This window comes from Microtus oregoni, unplaced genomic scaffold (genome assembly GCF_018167655.1).
Source record: "Microtus oregoni isolate MIOR12 unplaced genomic scaffold, Mior012 000129F_ref0000347, whole genome shotgun sequence".
Taxonomy (NCBI): Eukaryota; Metazoa; Chordata; class Mammalia; order Rodentia; family Cricetidae; genus Microtus; species Microtus oregoni.
This window is the reverse complement of record NW_024544772.1, coordinates 709381-732812: the sequence shown is the minus strand read 5'-3', so window position 1 is coordinate 732812 and position 23432 is coordinate 709381. Positions and strand designations below refer to the sequence as shown.

General features: G+C 45.7%; 1 pseudogene; it reads left to right on the top strand.

The window, feature by feature from the left end:
• Window positions 1-23432, top strand: part of LOC121444505 — a 40603-nt pseudogene that overhangs the window by 12821 nt on the left and 4350 nt on the right.

Here is a 23432-nt window from a genome sequence, read left to right as displayed (position 1 = left end):
AAGCCCTTGAGTTCAGCCCTGTCTTAGTTAGGGAGATATTGCTGTGATAAAACATCGAGCAAAAGGAACCTGGGGAGGAAAGGGTTTATTTCATCTTACACCTCCAGGAACCGGTCCATCACTGAGGGCCAGGGCAGGAACCTGGAGGCAGGAGTTGAAGCAGAGGCCATGGAGGAGTGCTGCTGACCGGCTTGTTCCTCATGGATTACTCAGCCTGATTTCTTATAGAACCCAGGACCACACACCCAGGGGTGGCGTGGTCCCTCCCATGGCATCATCAATTAAGAAAATGCCCCATGACCATGGGAGAGGGGAGAAGGGAGGGGACCAGAGAAAAATATATAGCTCAATAAAAACAAAAAAATAAAAATAAAAATTTCCCCACAGATATACCTGTAGGCCAATCTGATGGAGACATTTCCTCAATTGAGGTTCCTCTTCTCAAATAACTCTAGCTTGTGCCAAGTTAACAAACAAATAAACAAAAGAGAACCAGGACAGTCCCCAGGACTACAGGCCACCCCCAGGGCCAACACCATGCGTGCACACACACATACACATACACACACATCTTTATGATAAAAAGGCTCCACTTTTTCTCTTTTAATCTCAGTCAGTTTGAATGACACACCATATCACCTGGTTGTGCAACTGTTTGAACCTTTTCCTTGTATGTGTATATATGTGCTCCTGTGTGTGTGTGTGCATGTGTGAGGGAGTATAGCATGTGAGGCCATATATGTGTGGGAACATGTGCATACATGTGCATAAGTGTGTCTGGAGGGCAGAGACTGGTGTTGATTTCCTCTCTGCTTTGGTTTTGAGATATTTTCTCACTGAGCCTGGAACTCAGCAACGGGCTAGACCGGCTGGCCACTGAGCCTCTGGGATCCTCCAGTCTCTGCCTCCCCAGCACTGGGATTGCAGGCCAGCACGATCACACCCCGCTTTTTACCTGGGTGTCAAACTCAGGTCCTCAAGCTTATGCAGCAAGTGCTTGTATAAACAGAGACTGCTTTTACGTTTTCCAGCCGCCCAGAACCAAATAATAACCCAGAAACTGTATTAATTACAACACTGTTTGACCAATAGCTTAGGCATATTCCTAGCTAGCTTTTACATCTTAAATTAACCTATTTCTATTATTTTATATTTTACCGCAAGGCTTGTGGTTGTTACTTCTTGCTTCTTGGGTAGCTACACAGCATCTCCCTAACTCTGCCTACTCTTTCTCTCTCTCTTTGGATTTCCTGCCTGGCTATATTCTGCCCCACCATAGGCCAAAGCAGCTTCTTTATTAACCAAGGGTAATAAAACATATTCATAGCATACAGAGGGGAATCCCACATCACACTTGAGCAGCTGAGAATTTCCCCAGCCCCCATCTTTAAGACTTTAAAAAATTATTTATTCATTTTACTTGTACATATGTGCATGCCTGAGTGTGTGTGTGTGTATACCACTTGCGTGTAGCAGCCCTCAGAGCCAGAAGGCATTGGATGCCCTAGAACTGGAGTTACGGTGGTTGTTAAGGGGTCACATGGGTGCTAACAGGCACTCTTGACCCTTGAGCTTCTCTCCAGGCATCTCTGAGACTTTGACCACACATTTGCAGAGATTCTCATTTGTCCCCTTTCTACCGATGCTTGGTTCATAAACACACACGACAAAACCATGTCTCAACGTTACTACACAAATCTGAACTTCGGTGTTTGCACACACACACACACACACACACACACACACACACACACACACACACTGGGCAGTGGCTTTACCTCCCGAGTTCACAGGGTTTGATGTCTTCCTCAGATGGTGACATTCTACGGTTCATCGTTATTAACTAGCTCTGTGCCTGCTGGAGAGCCATTGGACATTAGAGGATCCGAGAAGCCTGGCCTTGTTACCAAAAATGGACTTGTTCTTTTTGGTAACGATGGAAAAGCAGTGAGTGTACAAAGTCACTTTTTCTGCCTTCCTTCTATAATCATAGCTCACAGGGGATAACTCCTCCAGCTTTCACTGGGAGGTGGGAGGGTCACGGTGTGTGCCCTGCCTCCCGAGATGAGAGACCTTTGCATGCCTAAGGACAAGGTTCCTCAGGAAGACCCCATGGACCCTCACCTCTGCTCTTCCACCTGATGGCTTGGGAAGGATAGTTTCCCCTGCTGGTTCTCAGATTCCCTATCTATAAAGCAAGGAGAGATCCATATTTATCTCCCCCTGTCAGAGATTGAGATGATCCAGTGAAACACAAGTGGCCTCTTCCATTGTCCACTACTGTCCCCTCCCCAAGCCAGCCCCACCCATGTGGCTATCTCTGGGCCTTCTGGACAAGTTCCCATTAAAAGTATAAAAGGATATTTGTAGTTTACAGAGCTGTCCCCGCTTAACCATAAATATCATTAGTTATCATTAAGGATAAATGGATTGTTAATGTTACAACATTTTAGTGCCAGCTACTGCTGGGTCTTTTTTATTTGTTTGTTTGGTTTTTGTTTTGTTTTGCTTTTGTCTTTCAAGACAGGGTTTCTTTGTGTGGCCCTGGCTGTCCTAGAACTAGCTCTGTAGACCAGGCTGTCCTCAGATTCACAGAGATTCACCTGCCTCTGCTTCCTGAATGCCGGGATTAAAGGCGTGTGCCACCACCTGGTCACTGGTAGATCTTAAACCAGCTCTGCTATTTACTACCCGGGTGACACTAGAGAATGAATTTCACTAAGCCTCCACTTCCGCAATAGCAAAGCAGGCACAACAGCATTCATCTCCGTCAGATCCCAGCACATGTGTCCACAGTGCACCACAATGACTGCGTGCTGGGAGCAGTGGAGTGTAGCATCCTGTAGGAGTCTTTGGTCCAGGCATCTGTAACCGCAATGCGAGTTTTCCATAGGTGTACCATTTATCCATTTTGAGATGCATCTGGCCCTAGAATTGACTCTATCCTTTTTTCCTGCCTCCATTAAGATGTCATTTGAGTCCTCTTAGACACAGGGAAGTAGTTCAACCATATGTTTGTATTATCCAAACAAGCTGGTTTCCACACCCATCTAACACATTAGACTCCGCCTCCCAAAAGCCTCCCTCTCAGAAGGTCCAGATGCTCAGCTCTTTCTCCTGCTGTCTCGTAGCTGGTAGTGAGAAATCTGCAGTTTGAGGATGGGAAGATGATCCCTGCCTCCCAGTACTTCTCGTCGGGTGAGACCTCAGTGGTAGAACTCACAGCCGAGGAGATGAAGGTGGCAGAGACCATCAAGGTGAACGTGCATTGTCCATAATGAGACTCTTACCTGGGGAAAAAAGAGACCTGTTTGTAGCTGGTGTAATTATCCTTAGTGCAGTAGAAGCGTGACTTTTTCTCCTGGGATATGGAGGACAAAGGTCGAACCATTCAGAAACCCAGGCTGGAGGTCATTTTACGCTAACGAGGACAAAACCTCACCTATAATTGCATGTCGTTTTTCACGGGACGAGACTGGTGGGGTAGAATGCTCCCGTTCTGTCATGTTTACTGGGCATCTGGGGCGAACAATACCTCCACGTTGCATCTTCATGTAAAGGTCAAAGAGGTCTCTGCCCCGGCATTCCATACGGTCCTTCTTCATGAAAGTGGCCCTTTCTGTGCAGGTTATCTGGGCTCGGATTCTAAGCAACGTCCCTGTGATTGAAGACTCCACAGACTTCTTTAAATCTGGAGCCAGCTCAATGGATGTTGTGAGGTAAAGGCACTACCTCTGTGAGTACGCACGCATGCGTGCACACACATACATTTCCCTGGGAACGTGTCCATCATACTTCCCTCTTCTTTGTGATTTTTGTTGTTGTTTCCATGGCCACACTCACAGGTCTGGTTATTTATTGGTTGCTAACCAGACTGTTTTCACGTTTCTTTCATGATTCGAATTGTTTGCTATTTTAAAAAAATATATTATTTTTTGTTTATGTGTATGTGTACATGTGTGAGAGTGAGAGAGAGAAAGAGAGAGGGAGAGAGTGAATGCCAGTGTCAGTGTGTGCAGGTACCCAGAGAGTCCAGAAGAAGGCATTGGTCCTCTGAAGCTGGAGTTACAGGCAGTTATGAACTGTTCAAATGGTGCGGAAACCAAACAGGTCCTCTGCAGGAGGATGTGCCCTTCACTGCTGAGTCTCACTGCAGCCCCAGGACACTAATTCTTACACCTTACCTGCCCGTGTCCCAATATGACCGTTTCCCACTCTCTCCACTCCCGACACCTCTCTCTTATTCACAGAGTAACCAAAAAAGTATTCATTTCATGAGCATGTGACATCATCAAAGTCAAGAGGATTGGGCCTATAAACTATAATTTCGTGAGTTCTGAGGAAATTCTGATTAGCTTGGTAAGGATTCCAAGACCGTACTGTAGTTATTGTTGTCTACTGCTGACAAGATGCCTGCAGGAATTGCCCATCTCCTGTTGGTCTAACTTGATCATTCATTATTATCTTTATAAAAATCATGTATGTATTTGTGTTGGTGCACTGGGCAACCACATGCCATGTGGAAGTAGGAGAAAACCAGTGGGAGTCTGTTCTTGCCCTCTACCATTTGGGGTTTTGGGGTCAAACTCTTGGTTTATTGGTAAGAGCTTCTGTCTACTTTATCTTGCTAGCTCTGTTATGAACAATTTACAAGGTATGTCAGCTTCTTCAGGGAATAAATTATTAGAGGACTCTAAATAGCAGGCTTTCCACACTGGACTTGGTGGACCTTTCCCACTTAAGAAAGACTGATGAACAACAGCAGTTCCATGGAGAAGCGGAAGTGACAGAGAAGTACTTGTGAATGACACTGGCCTTCAGGGGTGCTATCTGCAAGGACTTGTGAATGACACTGGTCTTCTAGGGGTGCTATCTCGTACTTAAGTTAGACATGTAAGACAAACAAATTATTCTTATAGATAGTCTACAGAAAATATTCTCTACTTCATTCAGGTATCACGATCTTTCCAATTAGAAAGTTGCCTCTTTTTTTTTTCTCATTTTCTGAGTTCATTTGAAAGGTTCAGACTTCTGTGCTCCTAACTATCCGCTGTAGCTAAAACATCTTTCCTTAACTTCCTAACTTACAGCTGCGGGTAAACTTAAAAGCAACAGAACTGTTCTCCAGACTGATTTGTGATTTTCTCATGCCACATTATATTTTAAATTTATGTTTATCTTATGTCTCTGTGCGTGCATGTGTGCATGTTTGTCTTACATGCATCACATGCAAGCAGCCCACAGAGGCCTGAAAGGGACTGAGTTACAGATGGTTGTGAACTGCCCTATGAGGGTGACGGGCATTGCACCCAGGTCCTCTGTGAGAGCAGAAAGTGTGTCTCTCCAGGATGTCCCCCATCTTATCATCATGGCATCTGTACCTGCCACGTGGACAATCTTGTATGATGCAAACAGGACTCATTCTTAAATCATTTGACCAAAATTAGCGAAAAGGCTGTGAGACTCTAACGTGAGCTGGTTCTCACTTTAAGGCTGGTGGAAGAGATCAGACAGAAGTGTGGTGGCCTTCAACTGCAGAACGAAGACGTCTACATGGCCACCAAGTTCGAAGATTTCATCTAGAAGGTCGTGCGGAAACTGAGAGGAGAGGACGAAGAGGTGGAGCTGGTGGTGGATTATGTAAGTGTCTCGTTGATGCTCAACTCCAAACACTTCCAATCCACTGCTACAGAGAGCATGCATATCTGCATTTATACTGATGGCCTTTAGGACTAGTTGTATTGAGATTCTATTCAGGTGTCACACAATTTACCCAGTTAAATTAGCCATTTGGTGATTTTTAGAACATTCACACATTTTGCAATCATCATCAACACTGCTATCTTATTTTGGAATATTTTTATCACTCCACAAGGAAAGACTGGACCCATTGGTGACCATCTTATGCTTCTCTGCTCACCTACTCTGTATCCAGGCCCTCAGAAACCACAGTTTCTTCTCTGTGTCTATGGATTTGCCATAAAGTAAATATTTTATATAGGTATATGTGGGCAGCATGTGGCCTTTTGTATCTGTTCTCTTCCACCTGACACCTGCTCAAGGTGCACCCGGTAGCAGTTATCATCACTTCAACTTTCTTTCTGGCCAATATTATCTCACTGTGTGCAGGTACACTTCCTTTTTAAAATCCATGCTCTCTTTTTATAAATCTATTCGTCAGACTACATGTGTTTAGACCATTTCCCTTGGGCAGCCGTTATTATTATACTGATATAAAACTTCAAGGCGTATGCTTTGACGTGAACACACATCTTCAGTTCTTTTGGGTGCCGTGCTGAGAGTGGAGCAGGGGACTCAGACTGTAACCCTGTGTTTAATCTTTTGAGGAATTGCCAACAGCAGTCATATCATCTAGGAATCCCGCCATCAGTGTAATGGAGAGATCTCACTTCTCCGAGCCCTTTCTCAAGCTCCATCGCTTGCCTCTCTCTCTTTACTTTCTCCACAGGTGTGTGAGAAAGCACCCCAGTATAATTTGGATTTTACACTCGCTAATGGACAGTAATATTAAGCATCTTTTCAAGTATTTGCTGTGCATTTGTTTATTTTTCTTTGTGAAAATGCTTATTCAAATCTTTGTCCATTTAAAAAATTGGCTTTTTTGATTTTTTAGAGTCAAAGTCCTCTGTCAATTCTGGACACTCAATTCTTATCACATAGGAATTTGTGAATATTTTCTTTTACCCTATGAATGGGTTCTCTCTCTCTCTCTCTCTCTCTCTCTCTCTCTCTCTCTCTCTCTCTCTCTCTCTGTGTGTGTGTGTGTGTGTGTGTGCGTGCACGCTGATTTGTTTTTTCCCTTTCTCGGTAACATCCTTTGACACAAAACAAACTTTTCTTCCAAGACAGGATCTCACTATGTAGCTCTGGCTGTCCTATAACTCGCTCTGTAAACCAGGCTAGCATCAAAATCACAGAGATCCACCTGCTTCTGCTTCCTAAGAGGAACTCCATTCAGTGCAGATGTTTATTTTTGTGAAACTCTTCGTCACTGCGCCTTCTATCTGTCTAGTCTGGTGTCTATTTCTCTTCGCCTGTCTTCCTTGATGTGTGAGCCTTTACCATCCTGCTTTGTTTGTCTTACTACTTTTTTAGTTATTTTCTTTCAATAAGCATTTTTTGCTTAAAAGCAATCTAGGTCAGATTAATACCAACTTAATACCAATTGTACAGGAAACCCCCACTGCCACACATCTCTGTTATATACTCCGCAATGTGGGCTATTATTTTTCATATGAATTCTTTCTGGATTTGCTATAAAACAGACCACAGGTTTTCAATTATTGCTTTATATAAATGTCTTTTTTCTGTTTTTAATTATGTGTATGCATGTGTATCTATTTGGCTTTTGTGTGTGTGTGTGTGTGTGTGTGTGTGTACATGAATGTAGGTATCCATGGAAACCACAAGAATGTGTCAGATCCTGCTGGAGCTAAAGTTACAGGCAGCTGAGCTGCCTCATGTGGTTGCTTGGAATTGAACACGGTTCTCTGCAAGAGTACCAAGTGCTCTTAACTACTGCACCATCTCCTCACAGGCTGATAGCGACTGTTTTTATAACTCGGGTTCTGAGCTTGACGGAAGCAAGTAGAGTGGTTTCAGTCTCTGCTCACCACCTGGCAGCAGAGAGAACCATGCGGTAGCTCATGTGTAACAGACAGAGCGTAAGGAGGAGAACTGGAGATGGTCCCAGATAAGAGAAAACTTTCCAAGGATGGAAGTGGTGCCACAGGGGCGCTGTTGCGTCTGCTGCTACAGGGCGCTGTCTGTGGGTGTTTGAGGAATTTCTTCTGTCTGTAATAAAGAACATCTGAGCTAAGCCCAGGGCAGAACTGCCACCTGAGTGCATCACACCATGCCTGTCTCTGTCCCGTGACATCCCTGTGACTTGGCCTTTTTTCCACATCAGTGAAAATTTCTTTCTCTCTCTTCCTCCTTCTCCCTCTCTCTCTTCTGTCCTTCCCTCTCTCTCTCATTTTATGGGTTTTAAACTTCCTTTTTAAACTTGTTTATGTGTGTGCGTGTTTTGCCTGCATGTATGCCTGTGGACCATGTGTATACTTGGCCCCCTTACAGATGAAGAGAGGGAACCAGATGCCCTGGAACTTGCATTACAGAAAATCTGTGAGCTATGCAGGTGCTGGGAACCCAGCCTGGCTCCTCTGCAAGAACAAGTGCTCTTAACCACATGCAGTCTGTCCAGCCCTGGAAATACTTCTCCATCACCATCTACTATCAAGCTGATAAGCCCAGAAACACATTTGTTTTATTCTCAGGTCTCCTAGGAGGTACACAAAATGACCGTGAACATGCCATATCAATGTTTCATAAACGGGCAGTTTGTGGATGCCGAGGACGGGGAGACTTATGACACTGTGAACCCCACAGATGGATCTGTGAGTAATGACAGCCGCAGGGACCACCAGCCATGAGCTTTGGGCTCACAAGGCTGGTCACCAGGCAGGCTGAGGTCACTCAACTCTAGCTCTGCCCCCAAGCTCCTCAAATACATTTCGTGCATTTCTTACCCCTTCAGCTCTAACACTGGCTACTGTGACCCACAGAAACCTCGTTTTAAGGAGACTGAGTATTTATGATGAACTTAGACTGTTGTGCCTGCACACAGAAGATCTCTCTGTATCGAGCACCATGAGGGAGGGGGATACTTCAGACTCTGAGAACTCAGGGCAAACAATCCCACTTCCCTGAGGAAAAACGGAACAGCTGTCCTGAATGGGTTCTTCTGGAATAAGATGAGGCATAGGATGGACCATGATCAGGTTCAGTTTCACTGTCCTAACTTTGCCCTTTTCTTTGCCTCACGTGGATTGGTTTCCTGTCATGGATTTCTCCTGCCCACCCCCTGTGTGATAAGTCACACTCTACTTTTCCTAGTAATAGAATATTAATTCCAAGAGCCATACCGATAGATCCCTTAGGAGACCTATTTTTCGCTTGCCCTGAAATAGACGATCTGCAGAGTGTCCTACGCCTCTTTAGCGGATGTGGACAAAGCGGTGGCTGCAGCCAAGGACGCCTTTGAAAATGGTGAATGGGAAGAATGAATGCCAGAGAAAGAGGAAGGCTGATGTACAGGAACACTTTCTGTAAAAACAACTGTGTGATCTCTGGGTATCTGGGTATTGGAGAAAGAGGAAGGCTGATGTACAGGTACACTTTCTATAAAAACAACTGTGTGATCTCTGGTATCTGGGTATTGGAGAAAGAGGAAGGCTGATGTACAGGTACACTTTCTGTAAAAACAACTGTGTGATGTCTGGGTATTGATTGATATTGTTAAGACTTTAAAAATTCTCACAAAACAAACATTCTATGTTGAATACACCTGCGGAAGATGTAATGTGTCTCTTGTTACTTGAGTCATATAAAATGCCACACATGTTCCTGATGTTTGCATTACTGCTCGTATCAGTCAGAGCTCATCAAGGATTAAGTAAGATGTGGAGAACATCATGGAACCCCCACAAAGACCAGGGGAAGATAGGGCTGGTGGCAAAGAAAGTTGGTGCTTCCCCGAGGTCTGAAGAGATAGAGGAGTAGATTGTGGCTAGAACCTGGCAAGGTCTATAGTTGCAGAATAGGGCTCTAGTACCTTCTTTAGCTGCAGAAGAGTGTTCTAGAGTCCTCTGTAGCTGCATAATAGCACTCTAGAGTCTCTGTAGCTGCACACACTTCACGTTACAAATGTCCTGAGGTGTCCTAGTCACCAGGTAATAAATAGGATACACAGGTCATTCTCCAAGGTCATGGACAAGAGTAGAGAAAATGGACAAAAGTGCACATGGGGACATGATACGCCTTGTTTTTTAAGACAAAGAAGTAAGGAGGATAGCCGGGTGGTGGTGACACATGCCTTTAATCCCAAGACAGGCAGAGGAAGATGGATCTCTGTGAGTTCGAGGACAGCCTGGTCTATAAAAGCTAGTTCCAGGACAGCTAGGACTATTACACAAAGAAACACTGTCTCAAAAAAAAAGGAAGGAGGAAAAATACCAACACTCTGGAAGAATATTAAAAATGAGAGAGTATTCTAGAAGTAGTTCCAATAATTTATCCTGATTTTTGCTTACACACAGCTAAACGTTTGGCCTGAATTGACAGACCTCTTAGATCTGGATTTAGTAGAAGCATGGAGGCTCCTGTGCAGCCAGACTCCTGAATGTCCAGAACCACCCCAGGGAGGGAAGGATGGAGAGTGGGAGAGGAATGGGGGAATCAGGGTGGGGCATTGATGGAGGAAGGTCATTGGCTAATAAAGGAACTGCCTTGGCTCATTTTATTGGTTAGAAGATAGGTGGGAGGAGTAGACAGAACAGAACGCTGGGAGGAAGAGGAAGTGAGGTCAGACTCGACAGCTCTCCTCTCGGGAGCAGACGCCTGAGAGAGACGCCATGCCCCACTCCCGGGATGAAGCTCCGACCCAGGATGGACATAGGCTAGAATCTTCCTGGTAAGCGCACCTTGGGGTGCCATACACAGATGATTAGAAATGGTCTAAATTACTATGTGAGAATTAGCCTAGAAGAGAATGGGCCAAGCAGTAATTAAATGAATACAGTTTGTGTGTTGTTGTTTCGGGGCATAAGCTAAGCTAGCCGAGCAGGTGGCTGGGTGTTGGGGAAGCAGCCCCGCCACCAGCTCATATTACTACAGATTGGCGCTCCACGTGATGGACTAAACCCACTTAAAAAACCTGAGAAGGCTTAAAAATAAGGGAAAGAGAGTTTAACACAGATGTTTGCTGTTTGTTGGTGGCATGCTGTAGAGAGATTTCCTGATTCGGCAACAGTAGCAGAAAAAATGCTGTGTCATTTTAAAGTGCGACTTCCTGGGGCTGTGCCGCCATTGCGATCTCTGTCTGGCTCCTGCGGGAGGCAGAGCTTTTGAATAGAGCATTTGGAGTAAAGTGCTACAATTTGTTTGATGGCAACTAGACTCGCTGTGTTCTCGGGTCTGCTCTGCTTGTTAGAGGCAAGCATGCGCTTTCTTCTAAGAGAAGCTTCCTGACTCAGCTTTAGCTGCAAAGCCTGCAGCTCATTAAGAGGTCCTGCCACGAAACACTTAAACGGTGTTGACGAAAAGCTGAACGCATGCTTTTCGGTTTTCAGCCGTAGCAGGAAAAAAGCTGCGCTGTTTAAAAATGCCAGCTTTCTGGGCTATCCTGCCAGGACAAACTCTGACTCTTTTATGCAGGCGGTTTGTGCGGTTTGCAAGCACAGGCTGCTGAAGCTCGCTTGCTGGTTACAGCCAGTACCTCAGCCACGAGGCTGGAAAGCTAAGGAATGGGCTGGATCTAGCCGGCAAAGCCACGCCTTTAATCCTACTGATATTGCTTGGTAAATTAAAGACTCGTGTGGTCAGAAAAAGAGAGATATACAGTAAAGAGAGATTCAAAGACAAAGAAAATTTCTAAATGGTTTGAGGTGTGTTAAAAATATATGCAGACTAAAATTTAAAGTTCTTAAAGTAACAAAAAAAAGGAAGAGAGTTGTTGTGTGAGGTACACACCTTTAATCCCAACACTTGGTAAGCAGAGGGAGATAGACCTCTGTGACTTCAAGGTGTGGTAGCACACGCCTTTAATCCCAATGCCTGGGAGGCAGAGACAGGCAGATCTCTGAGAGTTCAAAGACAGCCTGGTCTACAGAGTTACTTCAGGTCAAAGATACAGAGAACCTGTCTCAAAAAGCAAAGAGTTAAAAGTAAAAATAAACAAAATAGAGGTTAAAACAAAGCTGCACAAAGATGGAAAATACACAGAGAATTTTGATACTGTATGCTATTATGCTCTCTTTGAATTGTTTGAATGCTGAGGAAAGAGCAAAAGCTACTAAAAGATATTTATTTATAAATGCTGCTGAACTAATCCAACATAGATATTTTGAATTTGGATCTAAGGATATGATACTTTGGAAAGGAGTTTCTTATTTTGTTTTCACAGAGGATGAGACGCTGTTCATTTCTTCTATTCCGATTTGGTATGATGGACCACGCCCTCCTGAAGGATTGGTGTGAACACCTTCAGAAAATTGCTTTGCTCAACTGCCAACTCAGATGAAACTAGCACACAGGTTATACCATGAAAGACCTAATTAATGATGCCCCCATTCAGCAGGAAGCAGTTTGGAGAGAAATAACTGCGCCCATATTCCCCAAAAATGTTTATAAATGTTCTTTTACATTTAAAGGGGGATATGATATAGGTATGAATAATTTGCATTAGTATAGATTTTGCTTTATTGATAGAGATTTACGGTCAATTTTGTTATATGTATATGTATTTCTGATATTGATTAAGGTATTGTGATTGTGTAGTTCATTAAAAAATGTAATGTATAATTAGGAAATATAAGTTGTTAATAGATAATCATAAATAATAGTCAAGTTTGTAGTCATGTTAGTTAATATTTTCTAGATGTGCATAGATATATTTTAGATAGACATTCTTCATGTCTTTCAAAGATTACAGAATAGGACATTTAATGTTTTAATAACTGAGGACTTTTCATGACAATGAGACACTCTGCTCCTGGCAGCACCAATGTACTTCAAGAGGAAGATGGGCATCAAAGAGGCACCTTATGGAGTTTGATAGCCATTTGGGCAAGAAACTGCTCTTGCCTGGACTATTGCATAAACTGGACACAGAGAACCTGCAGAGAGAGGACTACTGAACTTGCCTAAGGTGAGATGATCTTTCGGGGTTCCTGATTCATTTTGAAAGAGTCTGCAAGACATTCTGCAGGACACAACAGATAGTGACTGAACTGACTTTGAATTTTCCTGCTTTATGGAAATGTCTGCTGGATACCATGGGCCTGAAGGCTGAAGATGAATGCCCCAACGGTACAGAGAAACTTTGGATGACTGTCCAGGCAGCGAGATGTCTTTGTCATTTCTAGAGTTTGAAGTTTCTTAATTCTTGTTTACTTAGGTAATATTATATCTTTCTGGAGTCTTTGATGGAGTTAAGAATAGCTAGTTATAGTTTTCCTTAGTTATGATACAGATTATTGTAACTTTTACTTGATAACTGTTTTGTTATATGTAATTTTGCTATGTTAAAGTTAAAGCCTTTTTTTTTGTTTAAATCAAAAATGGGGAAATGATGGAGGAAGGTCATTGGCTAATAAAGGAACTGCCTTGGCCCATTTTATTGGTTAGAAGATAGGTGGGAGGAGTAGACAGAACAGAACGCTGGGAGGAAGAGGAAGTGAGGTCAGACTCGACAGCTCTCCTCTCGGGAGCAGACGCCTGAGAGAGACGCCATGCCCCGCTCCCGGGATGAAGCTCCGACCCAGGATGGACACAGGCTAGAATCTTCCTGGTAAGCGCACCTTGGGGGGCCATACACAGATGATTAGAAATGGGCTAAATTACTATGTGAGAATTAGCCTAGAAGAGAATGGGCCAAGCAGTAATTAAATGAATACAGTTTATGTGTTGTTATTTCGGGGCATAAGCTAAGCTAGCCGTGCGGGCGGCTGGGGTGCTGGGGACGCAGCCCCGCCGCCCTTATTACTACAGGGCATGAGTACAAATGGCTCTTTTGACTATTCCCAACAATCCCACAGGCCCCATTCATGTTTCTGAGGAAACTGGCAGCTTGAAGAATCTGCTGTGGGGTTTGGGATCCACTCCACATGCCTGCTTTGTCCTCTGCAGTTAGTTTTGAAACATTTCTGTACCAACCAAAAAGCCACAAGTGTTCACGGTCCTGAGTGGGGTGCGGTTTGTGTTCTGACCCCTCCCTGTGTGATAATGAACTACTCACTTGCTGCTGGTTCCTTTGACCCGCCACCTCCTATCTGTGGCTGCTCTGGCTCCGCCACCACGCCACTGCTTATACCTAGGAGGCCAGGTTGGCTTTTCCCTGCAGCTTAGTGGTAAAGCACTTACCTAGCATGTGAGGTCTGGGGTTTGATCCATAGCACTGCAAAATTTGTATTAATAACCTGCTGAATTACACCATTTATACAATGATTTATTTAATTGCTGCCTTCCTAGACTATGCTCTCCATAGGGGGAGGTATGTTGCTCTGGATCAGTCTCTGGAATTGCAGAGATAGCATGTATAACTAGCGCTAGCATGTACAACTAGCGCTAGCATGTACAACTAGCGCTAGCATGTACAACTGACTAGTGCTAGCATATCCAGCTAGTGCTAGCATGTCCAACTAGTGTTAGCATGTACAACTAGTCCTAGCATGTACAACTAGCGCTAGCATGTCCAACTAGTCCTAGCATGGACAACTAGACTAGCACATACAACTAGTTCTAGCATGTACAACTAGACTAGCACATACAACTAGTCCTAGCATGTACAACTAGCGCTGGCGTGTACAACTAATGCTAGCATGTACAAGTAGTGATAGCATGTACAACTAGACTAGCATGTACAACTAGCGCTAGCATGTACAACTAATGCTAGCATGTACAAGTAGTGATAGCATGTACAACTAGACTAGCATGTACAACTAGCGCTAGCATGTACAACTAGTGCTAGCATGTAAGTGCTGAGTGGATTCCTCCCACTGTGCACACAGACTCGCTGATCTGATGGAAGAAAACCAAGAGGAGCTGGCGACCATAGAAGCACTGGATTCCAGGGCTGTCTACACCCTGGCTCTGAAGACTCACATCGGAATGTCTGTGCAGACATTCAGATACTTCGCAGGCTGGTGTGACAAAATTCAGGTAGGCACACACGCTCCTCATCCCTAGAGGGAGGTGGCCTCAAGAGCACTGGTTTGTGGCAGGGCTGGCCTCTAGCTCTGTGGCATCACTTCATTTCCCGTCCTCTGGGGGGGGGGAGCAGTGTTGGATCCCCGTGCTGCAGAAAAGCAGGCAAACCCACTAGGAGCCTCCTTTAAGAATTTTTCTTTCTTGATCTGTGTGTATACATGTGTTCATGCGTGCAGTGTGCATGCATGCATGCGTGTGTGTGTGTTTGGTGGATGTTGGGTGTCTCTTCCTCAATTGCTCTCCACCTATTTTTTGAGACAGGGTCTCTCATTGAACCTGGAGCTTGTGGATTCGGTTAGACTGTCTGATCCGAGATCTCCAGAAGTCTGCCTGTCCTGCCTCTCCAGTTCTGGGATTATAGACATGTGCCATTTCATGTTTTATACGTAGATGCTGGGGATCTGAACTCAGGTCATCAAGCTGACAGCATTCACTTTCCCGAGCAGGGTCATCTCCCCAGTCCTATCATAGTTCATTTGAAAAAGAAACAGCAATTCATTCTAACACAGGAATTTATTTCCTAGACGTTGAACAGGAGAGAGCATAAAAGCATATTATCTGCGATTAAGGTTAGTAATTTAAGTTAATAAAATATCAACCTCCGTTTCCTTTAGGGCTCTACAATCCTAATAAACCAGGCCCGTCCAAATCACAACCTAACCTTCACCAAGAAGGAGCCACTTGGGTAAGAGGAGAACCTCTGGGTGACGTGGACGCTGCGCCAGCATGGCGGGGGGGCACTAAGGGCGTGGGCCTTTGAGCCTGGGGTGACGTGGACACTGTGCCAGTGTGGCGGGGGGCACTAATGGCGTGGGCCTTCGAGCCTCTGGGTGGCGTGGACGCTGCGCCAGCATGGGGGGTCTAAGGGTGTGGAGCTTCGAGCCTCGGGATGACATGGACGTTATGTCAGCGTGGGGGGGGGGCACTAAGGGCGTTGGTCGTCTCCCCGGAGCGCCTGCGCCATCATCATCCCCTGGAACTACCCACTGATGATGCTGGCCTGGAAGAGTGCAGCATGCCTGGCGGCGGGCAACACCCTGGTCCTCAAGCCGGCACAGGTGAGCCTCACCAGCGGGCACAGGGCTCCGCTTGCCTGTAAACTTAACACAGACACACATCTGTGAACAGCACACCTCCAAGCTTCCCACGGTTCACAGACAACGCTTCATATGTTATTTGTAAATTCTCATTTTTAGAAATCGCAGGTTGGGGAGGAGCGTGTGCGTGCGTGGGCGCAGAGCTCAGGGGACGAGTCTGAGGAATTTGTTCTCTCCCTGTAAGATCTGGGAATCGAACTTGGGTCACAGGGTTTGGTGCCAAGGGCATTGTCTATGCACCATCTTACTGACCCCATTCACATTTAATTACCAAAAATCTCACAAATGGATGGAAGATGGGGGAAAGTACATAAGATTAACGTAGAAATTGGGCAACTGTGTAAGGTCCGGGGGTGTACAAACTTCGACTCTGTGATGTAACTCGGTCATATGCACAGTCATCCAGTGAGACAAATGACGGAAGGGCCACAGGTTGAACACGCCTGAAATCATGTACACGCATGGACAACAAGGGAATGCTTAAGAACACACCTCAGGCACTTCTCCGAGAAGCCTACTGATGCTGCAATAGTTTCTGTATGTGTTAAGAACACCTCATGTGACTCAGGCTGATCTTGAACTTCCCTGCACCTGAAGCTGGCCTGAAACCAAAACATCTGGTCCTTCTGCCTCCACCACCCCAGGGCTATGATCACAGGCAGAGGCCATACCCAGCTTTGGGAGTGGGTATAAGCGTTATTCTACCCATGGTGGCTTCATTCCAGGGCATAATAACACACCGTGGATCAGTCCCCTCTTCAACGACAGTGCTGTGGTAGACTAAACAACAGGCTGGCACAGTAGGCTTCTTGGCACTGCAGCAACTGCGGCCGGCTTCTCAAGAGTTTCTCCAGGCGGCCCTGTCTAAGCCTCTCTGTGTAGCTAAGGAACCTGTCACTAGAAGAGGGAGCAGGTGCCCTTTCTCCACGTGGGCTGCGGTATTTGTCATGCAGGTTCCACGCCGGGTCTTTTGGCTACTTGTCCATTCTGTGAAGGTTGCTTAATTTAAAATAATAATACGATCTGTGATTCCATGTAGCCAGGCCTGTTGACTGCACACAGGGCAACTTTCAGGGCAGAGGAACAACTGAGTGGGCCAGTGGCACAGACACACAAAGCGAATGCGGGGACTATGGTGATCTCCCACTCCTTCCCCACCCTCCCACAGGGAGAGAGGGAGAGGGAGAGACGGACAGATGGAGGGAGGGCAGGTCCCCCTTGATTCTGCGTGTGCTTCATTCACAGGACACTGACACCCTCTGTGATCTCCCACCCCACTTCCATTACACTGAACACTACTGTCCAGCCCTAAACGTGAGTCACAGATGGTTTACTGTGTACCTGCCGGTGGAAACAGAAGCTCAGATATTCTCCATACCTCCCTGGGATCTTCCGCCTACCCCACTGTTAGAGGTCAAACGAGAAAAAGAAGCACTCGTTTAGTTAATCAGCGTTAGCATAGAGAAAAATAAAAGGATAGAGAGAACAAGAAAGAAACGCAGTGAAGACTTCATATTTGGGTGGCCAGGGTGAACAAGGAATTCTCTGGACTATTTTAGAAACTTTACCATAAGTCTGAAGTTATCTTCAAATTAAAAACATAACAATAGAGAAATGTAAGATACAAAGAGAATGAACTCCCAGGGGCAGGGAAATGGCTCACTGGGCGGGAGGACAAGCTTTGCCAGCATGTACACCTGTGTCTGGATTCTCAGAAGCTGTGTGGTGAGCTGGACACAGATGGATGTGTCTGTAGCCCGTGCAGTGATGGGGAACACGTGGATGCAGCCAGATTGATTATAACCAGCTTGGCTGAAACGCCATGCTTCTGATTCAGTGACAGGCCGCGTCTCAGGGCAATAAGGTGGACGACACCAACATCCAGCCCTGGTTTCCATAAGTGTGCATACCCACACTCCTGTGCACATACCTCAAGTGTGCACCACACCCACAAACGAGGGAATCAGGGCCCTGGTAAGGACAGGACAGGTCTGAGGAAGGCAACGACTGTCTTCACTTCCAGGTCACGCCCTTGACAGCCCTGAAGTTTGCAGAGCTGACAGTGAGAGCTGGGTTTCCAAAGGGGGTAATCAACATCGTGCCAGGCTCAGGTAAGTCAGCAGGGGACCAACGGGTACCTCAGGAAGCTGAATGCTGTTTTCCACTGCAGTCTTGGCCTGAATGAACTGTGATACAACTGAATACAGTTCATGAAGCGTAATACATTTATGGTGCAATGGAAATATAGAGTTGAAATCTAATGTGTGTGGAGTGTGGGGAGGAATGGCATTGTAAAACCGCCCTAAGGGGGCCATATTGACTTTGGAAGGTAACAACTGGGGCTTCTCCATCAATGGGCACCGCTGCATGGAGGACACTGTTTAAATCCATTTGTAATTAACACAGAAAATGTAACTGCGGGTTCGAATCTAAGCTTAGAAACCTACTTGAGCAAACGCAAACCCACACTCCCTGCACGATCTGAGTCGTGTCTTCCCCTCACTGAATTCTGCAGGCGGAGTCGCAGGACAGCGGCTGTCTCAGCATCTGGACACCCGCAAGCTTGGCTTCACCAGCTCCACGTCTGTGGGCAAACAGATCATGAGCAGGTACTGGCTTTCTGTGGGAAGCCCACTCAATCAGGCTTCGACCTGACATCTAACAGAGTGTGTTGGAACAAAGAAAAGGCTGGGGATAAGGCTCAGCTGGCAGATTGATTGCCGAGGTTGCACAACGCCCTGGATTTGATTCCTATGGCTGCAGAGAGAGGATGTGATGGTCCACACTGCAATGCCAGCACTCTGGAGGTGGAGGTGGGGGGTCAGAAGGGAAAGGTTAGCTGGGGTGTGTGAGATGCTGTCTCAGGAAACAAAATAAGCAACAACAATAAAACAAGAAATAAGAGAAACAGTAACAAATGGAGAAACTGCCTTTATCACTGACAAATACTGAGAAACACAAATGTAAGACAAAGCTCTCCACAGTTGAAACCAGGGCCCTGGGCTGGAGACAGAGCTGCACCGAGACATGGGAGAATTCTGTGGGCTATTTTTTTTCCTATCAATAATTCTATCCACTCAGCATAAGAGTGCTTAGGAAGGCTGGGAAGGCTTTCTCGTGGGTTGTCTCCATCACCATTCAAAAAGCAAACCAACAAAAAGCTACGTAATAAGGAGTGAAGAACTAAGTGTACCTGAACCATTGCTATCCCGCCTGTGGCGGTCTCGCAGGCTGTCTAGAAGCGGATTTGCCTGCAGACCTTGATATACAAAATCCCTAAAGGTGAATTTCCCTTATTTCATTATTTCATTATTAGACCACCGGATTTCTCAAACATTACAGAACACCTCTGAAGTATGCAAACCATGGGAAAAACCACGTGAACCTCCCACATTTACCGCCCAGCCACCATATCGGGTTTCTTTTCTCTTCCTCTCTCCTCTCTGAGACATGGTTTCTCTGTGCAGCAGGGCAGGCCTTGCACTCACCATCCTCCTGCCTCCACGCTCTGAATGTGGGAGCTACAGGCATGCACTCCATGCCCTCATAAACGAGGTTCTTAATGTTTCTGACGCTCAATTGTATTTTGCATGTCAAGTACAAACATGGTTAGGAGAGAGAGAGACACAGACAGACAGATGGATGGACGGACGGACGGACAGAATAACTGCTTGTTCCTATTTGTTCTCCTCTAGCTGCGCTGTGAGCAACCTGAAGAAAGTCTCCCTTGAGCTGGGCGGCAAATCCCCACTTATAATATTCAATGACTGTGAACTTGACAAGGCTGTGAGGATGGTAAGGGGGCCCAGACCAGGCAGAAGGCGCCTAGATCTACAACACGCTTCCCTTCCTTTATTGGAGGACTTCAGATGGGATCTAGTTGAGCTACTCAGAAGCAAATGCCATCTTTGTGTTTATCCTAAGGATGCTTAATTGCTTTAAATGGCTTTTTATAATAGCTCCCTCCTGTCTGCTAGCACCTTGTCTCCTTCATCTCTCTTCTGGTCTAGAAACCAGGCTCTGGCTAAACTCTTTAAAGAAACTCAGCAAAGGGTTTGCCTCCATGCCTGACACCCAAGTTCCATCCGCAGACTCACGAAGTGGAAGAAAAAAAACACTTCCTGCAAGTTGACCTCTGACCTCCATACACATGTTAGAATATTTATGCACCTGCCTCCAAAATTTAACACGTAAAATATTTCTAAAATAAGGAGAAAAATAGTTAGCAGGGCTTGCCTTTGCCTGCAATGGAAGTCAGGGTTTGACTCCCAGCACATCATAACCGGGCATGGCGGTACTCATCTATAAACCCTGCACAGGATCATCTTAGGTGTATCCTCATTGTCACACATTTTAAATAAGTGCTCACGAGCTGCAACTGGGAAAAGTCAAAACAACGATCTCCCAGCAGTCGCTAAGAGTCACTAACAATCTACAGGACTGTCTCCAGTCTCTTGTTACCATGACACTTGCATAAAAACAGGTGAGGCCAGGGCAGAGGGTTCAGTCAGTACAGCAAGTGCAAGGACCAGCATCTGGATTCGTAGCACCCATATAACATAAGGCAGTGTGCACCTGGAGTCCCGGCACTGGGAGAGGGGAGCATCCCTGGAGTTCACTAGCCAGTCAGTCCAGCTAAACAAGAGACTCTGACAAGAAAAAAAATTAAAACGTGGAGAGCAACTGAGAAACACATGTGGTGTTGACCTCATCTCCATGTGCACACACACATGAACATGTTCTTACACGGAGTGCCGCCCTCTCTGTGTGATGGGATGACCGGCTGACCTGAGCAATACTAACGTGGCTTTCTCCTCTGTTGCTGAAGGGCATGGGTGCAGTGTTTTTCAATAAAGGAGAGAACTGCATTGCAGCAGGACGGCTGTTTGTGGAAGAGTCCATCCACGACGAATTCGTCACCAGGGTGGTAAGGCATCTTAGATCTGCTGCAGGTTGTACACGAATAGTTCTCTGGAAAAGCACTTCTGGGATTATTCCTGAATTTCAGATGTGAGATAGCAATGGCAGAGTTGTGATAGTTGAGGTGGCCAGGGGTGCAGATGGTTCAGTGACTACTTAACACACACATGGCCTTGTGTTCCAAGACACACACACACACACTTAATACACACACATACATACACACACACTTAATACACACATACATACACACTTAATACACACATACATACACACACAATACACACACATACATGCACATGAATACATACACACACACACACACACACACACCGTGCACTGGCACATACCTGTAATCCCAGTGCTGGACAGGCAGTAAACACAAACAGAGGCCAGGGACTGGCTGACCAAACACCATAGACTGACCAGCAGGCTTCGGGCAAAGGAGAAACTCAGCCTCAAAACACAGGTGGAGAACACGTGGGGGAAAACAGCCATGTTGTTCTCTGGCCTCCGCCTGTGTGCGCACTCACACACATTCACCTGCACCAATACAGACACATAAACAAACACACAAAAGCAGAGGCATCCTTTCTTCACAGAGAGCACGACAGTTTTTCAAAGGCAGGTCGTGGGGAATCAGCAGGCAGTAGTCACTGACTCCTCAGGCTTACAGAGTAATTTACTTTGTGTCTCATTAGAATCCAGTCCACAGTATAGCCATAGAGAGGCTCATAGGATCTGACACATGAGACATTTCCAAAGCAGAGACCAGAAATGTCAAGCACTTGCTGTAATAGTCCAGCACAGGCCTGTTTTCTAAATGGGCAATTTTTGTATTCATTTATCCTGTTTCCTTTTTTAAGACTTGGATGAGCAGGCTTTCACTGTGCAACTTGCATAACTGGAAGCTTGCTAGGTAGACCAGGCTGCCCTCAAACTCAAGAGATCTTCCTGCTTCTGAGTCCTAAATGCTGGGATTAAAGACACGCACCACCAAAACTAGATGAGATTTATTTGCAACTGTGTGTGCATGTGCATGCGTGCACCCTGTGGGTCAGAGGTGGTTGTGAACACCTGATGTAAATACTAAAAACCAAACAGGTCTTTTGAAAAGACAATATGCATTCCTATCCTCTGATCCATCTCTCCAGCCCCTCAACAGCTAAGTGCTGAGCACCCAGCAATGTCATTTGCTGGGCATTGACAATACAGAACAGGCAGGCAGCCAGGGTCACCATCTTCTGGGCGTTGACAATACAGAACAGGCAGGCAGCCAGGGTCATCATCATGCAGAGTATCTCTCCAGCACAGGGTTTGCAAGACACCAAGAAATCAGTAGCAGATCTATATTCAAACTGACGGGGCCATGGGGGCTTCTGTCCTTTCTCCTCATTGAGCTGGAGTTACAGCCAGAAAACGACACAGAGGACGACCAGGATGAGAAGCAGCACACACAGGTGTGCCAGGGAGGAGTAGTGCAACACTTCTCACCAGAACATTCCATCCCGGTTACGGGTCAGGTCGGCCCTGGTTACACAGGGGATTCTAAGACAGCCTGGGCTACATGGGGTCTGTCTCAAAAATACAAAACCCAAAAAACAAAACAAAACAAAAAAACCCAAAACAACAACAAAAAATTACTAGCAATTCTTCCAACCTGGCAATCTCATGAGAATCTCACAAGGCCACTCTACCACACTTAAAGAAGAAAAAACACTAGAAATTCTTTTCCCATCAAGAGTCTAAGACGTTAATGAAAACTCCAGAATGTCACTTTGCTCTTCATGGGTTAACCTTCAGGACTTGGATACACAGCACCGGGCTTGTATTGTGAGAATATAGTACTTGGGGACTTGACCTTTAAAGTCACAGTGTAAACTGACTGTGTGTGAGAAGACAAACCCATTTAACCCCTTCGGGGCCTCGGTTTCTCCTTCTGTAACATGGAAACATTGAAGACTTGCTTCCAGTGCAGCTGGAAAGAGCCAACCACACATCTGTCAACCGCTCATGACACCACGACACAAATATACACATAGAACACGTTACTGGTAACACTGCTACTACTAATGGCGATGGTGTTTTGTGGATTGGGTAAAATACAGGTGGAAGAGATTAAGAAGATGAAGATTGGTGATCCGCTGGACAGATCTACAGACCACGGGCCCCAAAACCACAAAGCCCATCTAGAAAAGCTACTGCAGTACTGTGAAACTGGGGTGAAGGAAGGGGCCACCCTGGTATACGGAGGACGACAGGTGCAGTGGTCAGGTAAGAACGTCTCTGGGGAAGTGCCTGGTGCCTGCCCCACCCCCAAAACCCAGAATGGATGGTAATGAACTATGCTTCAGTGCCTCCCCTGCAGAAGAGTGGTGTGTCTGTGTGCACACACACACGTGTGCATGTGTGCTTATATGTGTATATGTGCAGTGTGTGCATGTGTGTGTGTGCACACACGTGTGTGCATGTATGCTTATGGATACAGGTGTGGCATATGCGCCAATGTGTGTATGTATGTGTGTGTATGTGCAGTGTGTGTATGTGTGTGTGCACATCCATGTGTGCCTATATGGGTGAATATGTATATGTGCAGTGTATGTATATACATGTGTATGTGTGTGTGCA